Source organism: Eptatretus burgeri, chromosome 12 (genome assembly GCF_056783735.1).
Source record: "Eptatretus burgeri isolate ZD-2024b chromosome 12, Ebu_testis_v1, whole genome shotgun sequence".
NCBI classification, from domain to species: Eukaryota; Metazoa; Chordata; class Myxini; order Myxiniformes; family Myxinidae; genus Eptatretus; species Eptatretus burgeri.
The window spans coordinates 36,091,868-36,103,010 of record NC_140972.1 but is presented as its reverse complement, the minus strand read 5'-3'; positions in this window follow the sequence as shown (position 1 = coordinate 36,103,010).

Here is an 11,143-nt window from a genome sequence, read left to right as displayed (position 1 = left end):
CATGCTAAAGGGGGTATTTTGACAGTTACGTCCGTTACGAAGATTCATCATACCGTAGTACTCAGGCAAAAATTCTTAATCTCATATAATTACCATTTCCTGGCACCTTTGTGTTCACTGCACAAAATAAATTAATACATTTGGTACGATAACCTTGTTCTTCATGAAATATTTTTGAGAACTGCCAATAAGTTCTGTCTGAATGTTACGTCTGTTACGGTGGAATTTACATATGTATATATATATATATATATATATATATATATATATATATATATATATATATATATATATATATATATATATATATCGCTTGTGCGTTGTACAAGGCAACAGTCTCAGTAGTGCATCAGCTGGAGGGGTCCTCCTGTGCAAAAAAAAAATGTACCCTAGGTTACCCACTGGAATTTTGAAGTTGACCACTTCCCTCAACAGAAAAACTTGGTTACCATTTCCATAACCCGGCAATAAGTGCGAAAATGCTGCCTCTTTTGGGGGTTCCGACGGAAATTGTCGGGCCAATTATTAGGGGTAGTGGAAATGAAAACGACTGTTACTTTGTAGTCTTACACCCCAGAAATACAAACTATGCCTCAAAATGTCGGTCTTGAGACCCTCTTTCATGTGATATGCAAATTATCTTCATTGGTTAAAGAATCAGGTCACTCGAAGGCAAAAGGTCACAAAAATTTGGGTCAAGTGAAAATCTGACATCACTGATATAACTACCTGACCCATATATATATTGTTGCGGATTCGCGCCCGCCGGCGTGCGAGCGGCCACGTAACTCGAATCGCGGCACGTCGCCCACCGGATGGACAATCCCGTCGCGACCCTCTCGGACTAACGCCGGGAACTAGTCACGGGTGGGCCTTTCAGCCTCACCACAATCGTGCCAATCGGCCCCCCGCGTGGGATAGGGTTGCTCGCCAAATTCGACCTACCTAAGTACCCACACGGAGGGTAGACCGGGCGATCGCACCTCGCCGCAGGTCGACTTCGGACACGGGCCACTTTAAGCGACCCGCTCCGTACTATCGGGATAACTGAGCGGTGTTATCGTCAACCTCGACGGTTCGATTAATTATTGGGCGTATTTAGCCCACGACCAACCCTTTACGTGAAGTAAGATGGAGATTCAATAAAAGAAAAGACGAAGCGAAACGGGAAAAACAGTTCAACATAAAGCACATTTATTCCGCGGCAAACGGAAAGCACACATATACAATTATACACCAAAAGCAAATGTAAAAGTAGAAGAAACACAACAATTCTGCACAAAAAGCAAATGCAACAATGCAGATCTACTACCGACTACACGGCAACACTTATACAGTTTTACTTCACAGACGGCGCCGACAACACATATACTCAAAGCAAAAGAAAAAGGGACCACCCTCAACTACAAGGGGGCAGACGGGCCTGGGGCCGAGACCGCGTCGAGCCTACCCGTATGGTGATGAGCCGCAAAATGGCGGCGGCGCCCCGACTCCACGGGCCTCGCTGGCACTGCCTGGAATGGGGTGGGAACGGGGCCCCCTTCTCACACTATCTCAGCGCGGGGGGAAACAGGAGGGGGTTGTTGATGCTCGGGGGAATGAGGATATCTCGCTGGCTTGAGTCCCGCGACGAGCGACTCCACCGCGACCTCGGTCGCGTTACCGGCCTCCCCTCTCCGCAGCTCCCCGACTCTGACATGAGCGCAGACCTCCACAAAGATCCTTGGCTTCTCCAGCCTCCCCGGACCCCGACAGACACTCTCTCGACTGCCTTCGCCGCCGCCACAACTCTCCAACTCTCCACTCTTCTCAACTCCGTCCAACTGCTAACTCTTCCCAACTGCCTCCAACTGCTCAACTCCGTCCAACTGCTTCGATTTGCTCCGCGCTCGGCGCTTTATAGTGCGACAGGAGAAATCATATGCAGATTTTTGGATCAGGATTCGCTCGGGGGCGGAGCCACGCTCCCCATTGGACAGAGGAAAAGTGGGCGTGAATGATTCTTGATCCGCGAATCTGCATATAGCGATTATACTCCGACGCACCTGGAGGCGGGGCCAAATCGCCCCACGCTCGCTGATAGGACGGAACAGAAGTGGGCGTGAATCGTTCTTGATCCGATTTCTCGGAAAGGCTGGTGTTTTTGCACCCGCTGCTCGGTGCGCGCCCTGTACGAGTCCAGGATCGGTGCCCACAAGCGGCGCGGGAATGGCGGTGATGCGATGGTTGCGAGAGCGAGATGTGACGGGAAGGGTCGTGGCTGTTGTTGTGAAGCGGCGTTGCGGTTGGTGGTTGTTGTGTGATGGCTGTTGAGACGTGGTTGGTGGTGATTGTGGTGGTAGTAATGGCGGCTGGTCCAAAATAAAGATAGTAAAAGAAAAACGGCTATCTAAAAGGGTCGCAGCCCGAATGAATGACATTTATTCCCTCTAAACAACGGGTTTGGGCTAACTACACATATACTTAGAGATATCTCACCTACGGGACCTGAATGGTGGTTTGCGAATTTCGTCAACCACAACAATATATATATATATATATATATATATATATATATATATATATATATATATACATATACACACACACATATACACGTCGGGTCTATGGAGACCGTCGACGCAGTGTCGGAGGTGCGGAAGACGAGATCGTCGGCGATGCGTATATATATATATATATATATATATATATATATATATATATATATATATATTGTTGTGGTTGACGAAATTCGCAAACCACCATTCAGGTCCCGTAGGTGAGATATCTCTGTAAGTATATGTGTAGTTAGGCCCAAACCCGTTGTTTAGAGGGAATAAATGTCATTCATTCGGGCTGCGACCCTTTAAGATAGCCGTTTTTCTTTTACTATCTTTATTTTGGACCAGCCGCCATTACTACCACCACAACCACCACCAACCACGTCTCAACAGCCATCACACAACCACCAACCGCAACGCCGCTTCACAACAACAGCCACGACCCTTGCCGTCACATCTCGCTCTCGCAACCATCGCATCACCGCCATTCCCACGCCGCTTGTGGGCACCGATCCTGGACTCGTACAGGGCACACACCGAGCAGCGGGTGCAAAAACACCAGCCTTTCCGAGAAATCGGATCAAGAACGATTCACGCCCACTTCTGTTCCGTCCTATCAGCGAGCGTGGGGCGATTTGGCCCCGCCTCCAGGTGCGTCGGAGTATAATCGCTATATGCAGATTCGCGGATCAAGAATCATTCACGCCCACTTTTCCTCTCTCCAATGGGGAGCGTGGCTCCGCCCCCGAGCGATTCCTGATCCAAAAATCTGCATATGATTTCTCCTGTCGGACTATAAAGCACCGAGCGCGGAGCGAATCGAGGCAGTTGTTGAGGGAGTTTCTGAATCGGGAGAGAAAAAGTTTCTGAATCGCAGTTGGACGGAGTTGAGAAGAGTGGAGTTTGGGAGAGTTGGAGAGTTGTGGCGGCGGCGAAGGCAGTCGAGAGAGTGTCTGTCGGGGTCTGGAGAGACTGGAGAAGCCAAGAATCTTTGTGGAGGTCGGCGCTCGTGTCAGTCGGGGAGCTGCGGAGAGGGGAGTCCGGTAACGCGACCGAGGTCGCGGTGGAGACGCTCGTCGCGGGACCCAAGCCAGCGAGATATCCTCATTCCCCCGAGCATCAACAACCCCCTCCTGTTTCCCCCCCGCGCTGAGATAGTGTGAGAAGGGGGCCCCGTTCCCACCCCATTTCCAGGCAGTGCCAGCGAGGCCCGCGGAGTCGGGGCGCCACCGCCATTTTGCGGCTCATCACCAGACGGGTAGGCTCGACGTGGTCTCGGCCCCAGGCCCGTCTGCCCCCCTCATCGTTGAGGGTGGTCCCTTTTTCTTTTGCTTTGAGTATATGTGTTGTCGGCGCAGTCTGTGAAGTAAAACTGTATAAGTGTTGTCGTGTGCTCGGTAGTCGGTAGTAGATCTGCATTGTGTTTCTCTTTTACATTTGCTTTTTGTGCATTATTGTGGTGTTTCTTCTACTTTTACATTTGCTTTTGGTGTACAATTGTATATGTGTGCTTTCCGTTTGCGGCGGAATAAATGTGCTTTATGTTGAACTGTTTTTCCTGTTTCACTTCGTCTTTTCTTTAATTGAATCTCCATCTTACATCACGTAAAGGGTTGGTCGTGGGCTAAATACGCCCAATAATTAATCGAACCGTCGAGGTTGACGATAACACCGCTCGGTTATCCCGATAGTATGGAACGGGTCGCTTAAAGTGGCCCGTGTCCGAAGTCGACCTGTGGCGAGGTGCGATCGCCCAGTCTACCCTCCGTGTGGGTACTTAGGTAGGTCGGATTTGGCGAGCAACCCTATCCCACGCGGGGGGGCGATTGGCACGATTGTGGTGAGGCCGAAAGGCCCACCCGTGACTAGTTCCCGGCGTTAGTCCGAGAGGGTCACGACGGGATTGTCCGTCCGGTGGGCGACGTGCCGCGATTCGAGTTACGTGGCCGCTCGCACGCCGGCGGGCGCGAATCGGCAACAATATATACACTAGCATGACCCGCGATCTGCGCGACAAGTTGGGGTGGGTGTGTTTGAGAAAGGAACTGATGCAGAGTATCAGTAGTAATTTTACTTTAATGCAGTAAGTGGAATACGATTTCACTGTTTCAGAACCATTTTATTTACTTTTTTTTGTACCATGCACCTCATATGGTCTTTGAGATAATATAAGCCGAATATCACGTTACTCGAGCGCAGAACAAAGCCGAAGATAGCGTGACACGAAACCACGAACTCGGAAATAATATACAAGATATATATATATATATATATATATATATATATATATATATATATACACACACCGCTTGTGCGTTGTATAAGGCAACAGTCTCAGTAGTGCATCAGCTAGAGGGGTCCTCCTGTGCAAAAAATGTACCCTAAGTTACCCTTAGGTCACGCCTAAAGGCCCTGTCACACCTTGACGATTTAGCCAGCGTATGCCGACGTATGAAAAATTTGTCTAAAACGCTGGCACACGTTGAATACGTATAGGTAAGGTTTGTATACGTTAAGAGCACGCTGGCATACGTCGTAGTACGCTGGCATACGTCGTTGTACGCCGAGTTTAGACAAATTTTCCATGCTTGAAATTTTTCGACGTATGCCAGCGTATGACTCACACGTTCCGCATAACGCTGGCCATAAGTTGTAGGCACGTTACGCGATCGTTGACACACGTCGACACACTTTACTTTTAAGTTACTCATAAGTCGAAACACGTCGAGGTAATCTTTAGCGTACCCGATACTTATTTCTTACCTGAGTAACGTGTTGTAGGCACCTTACGCGATCGTTGACACACGTTACTTGTAAGTTACTCATAAGTTGAAACACGTCGAGGTAATGGTTAGCGTCAGTGCTCCAGACTCCCTGGTTTTTTTTTTTCTTCGGTATGACGGTGATGTTGACACTTCGATTTGTAGTGAGGATATAATATAATATAATTAATAGGCTGCCGCTCAACAATTTGAATCATAACCGCATTAGAAATCGAAGTGTCAACATCACCGTCATACCGAAGAAAAAAAAAAAAACAGGGAGTCTGTAACACTAACGCTAACCATTACCTCGACGTGTTTCGACTTATGAGTAACTTACAAGTAACGTGTGTCAACGATCGCGTAACGTGCCTACAACTTATGGTCAGCGTATGCGGAACATGTGTCATACGCCAAGTACGTCGAAAAATTTTCAACATGCTGAAAATTTGTCGACGTACTATGACGTATGTCAGCGTGCTATTAACGTGTACAAAAAAAAAACTTACCCATAACGTATTCGGCAAACTTTTCATACGTCGGCATACGCTGGCTAAAACGTCAAGGTGTGACAGCGGCTTGACACTTTGATGTCGAGTGTGGTTATGATTTGAATTGTCAAGCCGCAGTCTATTAATAGCCTACGCCACGTGATCGTCGGTGATACGCTGCCGCGCTATGCATAAGTTAGACTACCGTTGGGCATAGGTTGTGAACGCCGACAACACGCTCAGCATTCGTTGATATGTTATCTATATGTTATCGAAACGTTCTGTGTACGTTACTAAAACGTTATGCATACGTCCAACTCGTTATGAATACATCCAAAACTGGAAAAAAAAAAAAACATCAATAGTTCAGCGTACACCAGCGTTTTACATACATTTTGATACCTTGCCATACACTGGCTAAAACGTCAAGGTGTGACAGGGCCCTAAGTCACAGTCACAGGCCTAAAGCCGAAGTCACATTTGCTCGAAGGCTAGGATACGGCGGCCGTACCCCCCCCCCCACCCTGAATTGACAAACGTGCGGCGGCCGCAGAGTTTCTGAGGTGGCCTCAGGGTGGCCCTACGCCACATGGCTGTCTTTTACAGGCCGTAGGGGTCGCCGTGGAATTATAGCACGGAGTTATAACTTTTTTAATTTCTACGTTGGCCGTAGCAATTCAACAAGCCGTAAAAAAAAGAACTGGTATATATACACACTCGTTACCGTCCATCTGGCCGCACGTTCGCCTTTCGGGCACCTTGAGGCTACCTTGCGTCTGCCTTGAAAATTATATGGCCGCTGCAGGGATGCCCTAAGGTCACCGTGCGACATCAAATCATAGACCGTACGGCACCCCCACATTTTCAGTCTCCACAATTTCTAAATACCCCGTGCGGCTACCCAAAAAATAAAAACATATGTGACTGCTACATTGTGTGAACGTGGAAATACTGCGGCCGCCCTATAATTGCTAGTGGCCGTAGATTTTGTAAACCCTACAGCCGCCGTGCCAAATGTGACTTAGTCCTAAGTGAACATACCCTTGCAGGACTATACATGTACAGGGAGGCAGTGATATCATTGTAGAGTGGTGAATGCATGGTAGATATTTTGCCTCCTGGGAAGGAAATATCACATGACAAGCATATATCAATTAACGTCTTAGCTGATGAAGGCTACTCTATGTCACAGATTGCATCCTGACTTCATATTTCTGCACCAACAGCTGCACGTAAGACTGAGGAGGACACGCGGTACTTGTACTGTTGGCAACACAAGCGGTCAAGGGAGAAATTCAAACTCTCCAAATGTGCAGTCGGCCTACCTCATGGTATGTTCTCTTCTTGGGAGACCATGATTCGGTAGAGATCTTGCGAATGACCTGAAAGTTTATGTAAACGCTCATCACAAACAGTAAAATGCTGCACATCAGCACAAAATGATTTCAATCGGTGTGGTAGCTGTGTAGCTGCCTGGAAACGTTTGTTGACGAGAGACAAAGAGAAAGTGAATGTGTGTTTTATTGGGACTAGTGGTGGTAAGAGATGATGAGAGGAAAGAATGACAAGTTGGGATGAATGATTAAGGTGTTAAATGGGTCAGGCCTAAAATGTTGAAGTGGGGCACACAAGATCATAATAACCAAACAGTTGATGCTAATTCAGAACGAAGGCCATTCTGAACCAGAGCTAACTAGAATGGCACTCGGTGGAGCACATACCTCCACCAGGCTGAACATTTTAAATTTTGTATCCCAATGATTGGCCCGATCTGCATCCGGACCTGAACTAATATCTCATGGGTTTGTTCTTGTCACCAAAGCGACTCATCCACCAAGTTTTCTCATAACTCATCCACAAATTTTTGAGATGTCATGTTATAAATAGTTTTTGGCCCCATCTCTCAATTGTGAAGAATCACTGAAAAAATTGTTGGATCCGGATCTGGATTTTCACCAAAATTGAAACAATTTGTCCGTGTCACACACCCAACCTGTCCACCAGGTTTCGTCCGAATCCGTCCACAACATTTTGAGATATCGTGCTCACAGACAGACAGACAGACAAGCCGGTAGGCGGCAATGCGTCACCGAGCATGGAAACCATAAGATATAGAGCAAAATGGATGTCATATAGCGGATAGGGAATCACCTTAAGATTATGCATATCAAATCTCATCCAGTTCCATCTGCTGATAACTACTCGGTATAAATTTGAATGAAAAGTACCGAAAATGCAGTTTGAAATCGGAAATCCCCAAAGTTTGAGGGGGTGCTGTGGGTGAACAAAGATCAAAATCGAAAATCCGGCTCAATCATTTGTGCACAATGTATTCCAGACGATTAGTGTGAATTTTCATGACCATCCGACCATAACCCTAGGAGGAGTAGCATTTGGTGCGAAGGCACCTCCAGCTCTCGCATATTATCGATTTTTGCACTAATTGACCTTTGACCCCTGACCTAAGCGAAATTAAATCGGTCAATATGTCCTGAGGCAAAGTTGTAGTACTAATTTGAGTACCATGAACGTGCAAAGTTTCATTCGTATCGATGCACTCACCTGGTCGCCAGGGGGCCTTCAATTTTCGCGCATACCCTAATTGTAAGGGGCGCTGCGGGTAAAGTATTCCATATATCACAAAAACCGGAATATATTTGATAGAGCATCACCTGTAGATCATTCGTGCCAAATTTCATAACCCTACGTGGGATAATGACTTTCGGAATTGATCTCGTGTGAACAGTACCGATTTTGAAGGTTTTTCGGTTGTTGCTGGGGAACCAAATCATCCCTCGCAACCATCACAATTTCCAAAGCACTAGGTCATAAGATGTACCTACCACCCGAGTTTGGTCAAAATCGGCCAACGTTTACTACCAATTATGCTGATGACAAACGAACAAACATCCAAACAGACCGAATTACTGACAATAAGGGTCACCAATTTCGGCGACCCAACAGAGGTGAAAAAATAACCTCCGTCCACCTTCCATGGCGGAGGTAAAAAGCAGCAATCTACGTCACAGTGCTGGATCACGCAGTAATTCCAAGATATGGTGCTTTGTTTACTGTCTCCTTGCAAATATACCAGTTTTGATCGATGACGTCATTGCAGCCTTGTCATTGGAAACATGGTGTCTCCATGAAAGCGGACTCATTTGGATTTATGACTTCAGTCTCTCCACGGAGAATCATTCCTGCCTGTTATGGTGTCACCAGCGTGATGAATGGCCTGATGTGAGCACAACATGGAATGCTCTGGAAAGCAGAGTCTGTCCCACTGAGGCTGGAGCTCCGATGAACGCCAAGCTTCAGAGATGGCCCTTATCCACCCGAGCACGACTTGATGCGATGCAATTCCACGAACGTCTCTCCCGTTAATATGCTTCCTCTGCCCATCCATGTCCCCCCTCTTTCTTCAGGTCTGATTCATGCATTCTGTAAGCTGTGTGTCCCAGTTCTCAACAGCCAATGATACAGCTGCCCATGTCTCTGGTACCACAACTTGTTTGGGCATAGTTACACCTGCATGGGCAAATACCTGCGCTGCCACTCATCTATGGTATTGTCCAACAATGAAGACAGCTTCTGATCCATTGTGAGTTGTTAAGTACATGTTATTTTTGCTTTGATTACCAACCGAAATCACATTTCTCTAATCTTTCCTTAACTCACATTGGAAATACCAAATTATTTGATGATGAAAGAATGATAATCCTGCACACACTACATTCCAAGTCCCAAAACAATCAGAAGACATAATAAACATTCCACTCGATCAAAGAAAAACAACCCAATAAAACACAGGAATTATTATTGTCGCAATATATATATATATATATATATATATATATATATATATATATATATATATATATATATATATATATATATATATATATATATATATATATATATATATATATATATATATATATATATATATATATCTGGTGTTGGCGCAGTGGTTAGGGCAGCGGCTTGGGATCCAAAAGGTCCTGAGTTCAAGCCCCGTTGGGCCACTGAAATAATACACCAGGGGGTTGACTCAGCCTGTCATCCTTCCTAGGTCGGCAAAATGAGTACCAGTGTACTGGGCCGGTGTATACCCCGGTTAAAATAGGTGTACCATATCCCTGTGTCGTAAGAGGCGACCAGGGTTGCGTCAGGAAGGGCATCCGGCATAAAACATGTGCCAAATCACTATGCGGATGATCCGCTGTGGCGACCCCGAACGGGAGCAGCCGAAAGAAGAAGATAGATATATATATATATATATATATATATATATATATATATATATATATATATATATATATATATATATTGTTGGGAATTCGCGCCCGCCGGCGTGCGAGCGGCCACGTAACTCGAATCGCGGAACGTCGCCCACCGGACGGACAATTCCGTCGTGACCCTCTCGGACTAACGCCGGGAACTAGTCACGGGTGGGCCTTTCGACCTCACCACGATCGTGCCAATCGGCCCCCCGCGTGGGATAGGGTTGTTCGCCAAATTCGACCTACCTAAGTACCCACACGGAGGGTAGACCGAGCGATCGCACCTCGCCGCAGGTCGACTTCGGACACGGGCCACTTTAAGCGACCCGTTCCGTACTATCGGGATAACCGAGCGGTGTTATCGTCAACCTCGACAGTTCCAATTAATTATCGGGCGTATTTAGCCCACTACCAACCCTTTTCGTGAAGTAAGATGGAGATTCAATTAAAGAAAAGACGAAGCGAAACGGGAAAAACAGTTCAACATAAGGCACATTTATTCCGTGGCAAACGGAAAGCACACATATACAATTACAACAATTATGCACCAAAAGCAATTGCAACAAAAGAAACACAATGCAGATCTACTACGGACTACGCGAGCACACGGCAACACTTACACAGTTTTACTTTACAGACGGCGCCGACAACACATATACTCCAAAGCAAAAGAAAAAGGGCCACCCTCTACGACAAGGGGGCAGACGTGGGCTGTGGGCGCGAGACCGCGTAGAGCCTACCCGTCTTGTGATGAGCCGCAAAAGGGCGGCGGTGCCCCGACTCCGCACTCCTCCGCGGGCCTCGCTGGCACTGCCTGGAATGGGGTGGGAACGGGCCCCCTTTTCGCACTATCTCAGCGCAGGGGGAAACAGGGGGGGGGGGTTGTTGATGCTCTGGGGAAAGAGGATAGCTGGCTTGCTTGGGTCCCGCGACGAGCGACTCCACTGCGCCCTCGACCGCGTTCCCAGCTTCTCTCTGCAGCTCCCCGACAGACCGCCTCTCCTCCAGACCCGTCTTGACTGCTGCTGCCACACTTCGCCGCCACCGCCGCCACGACTCGCCCGAGC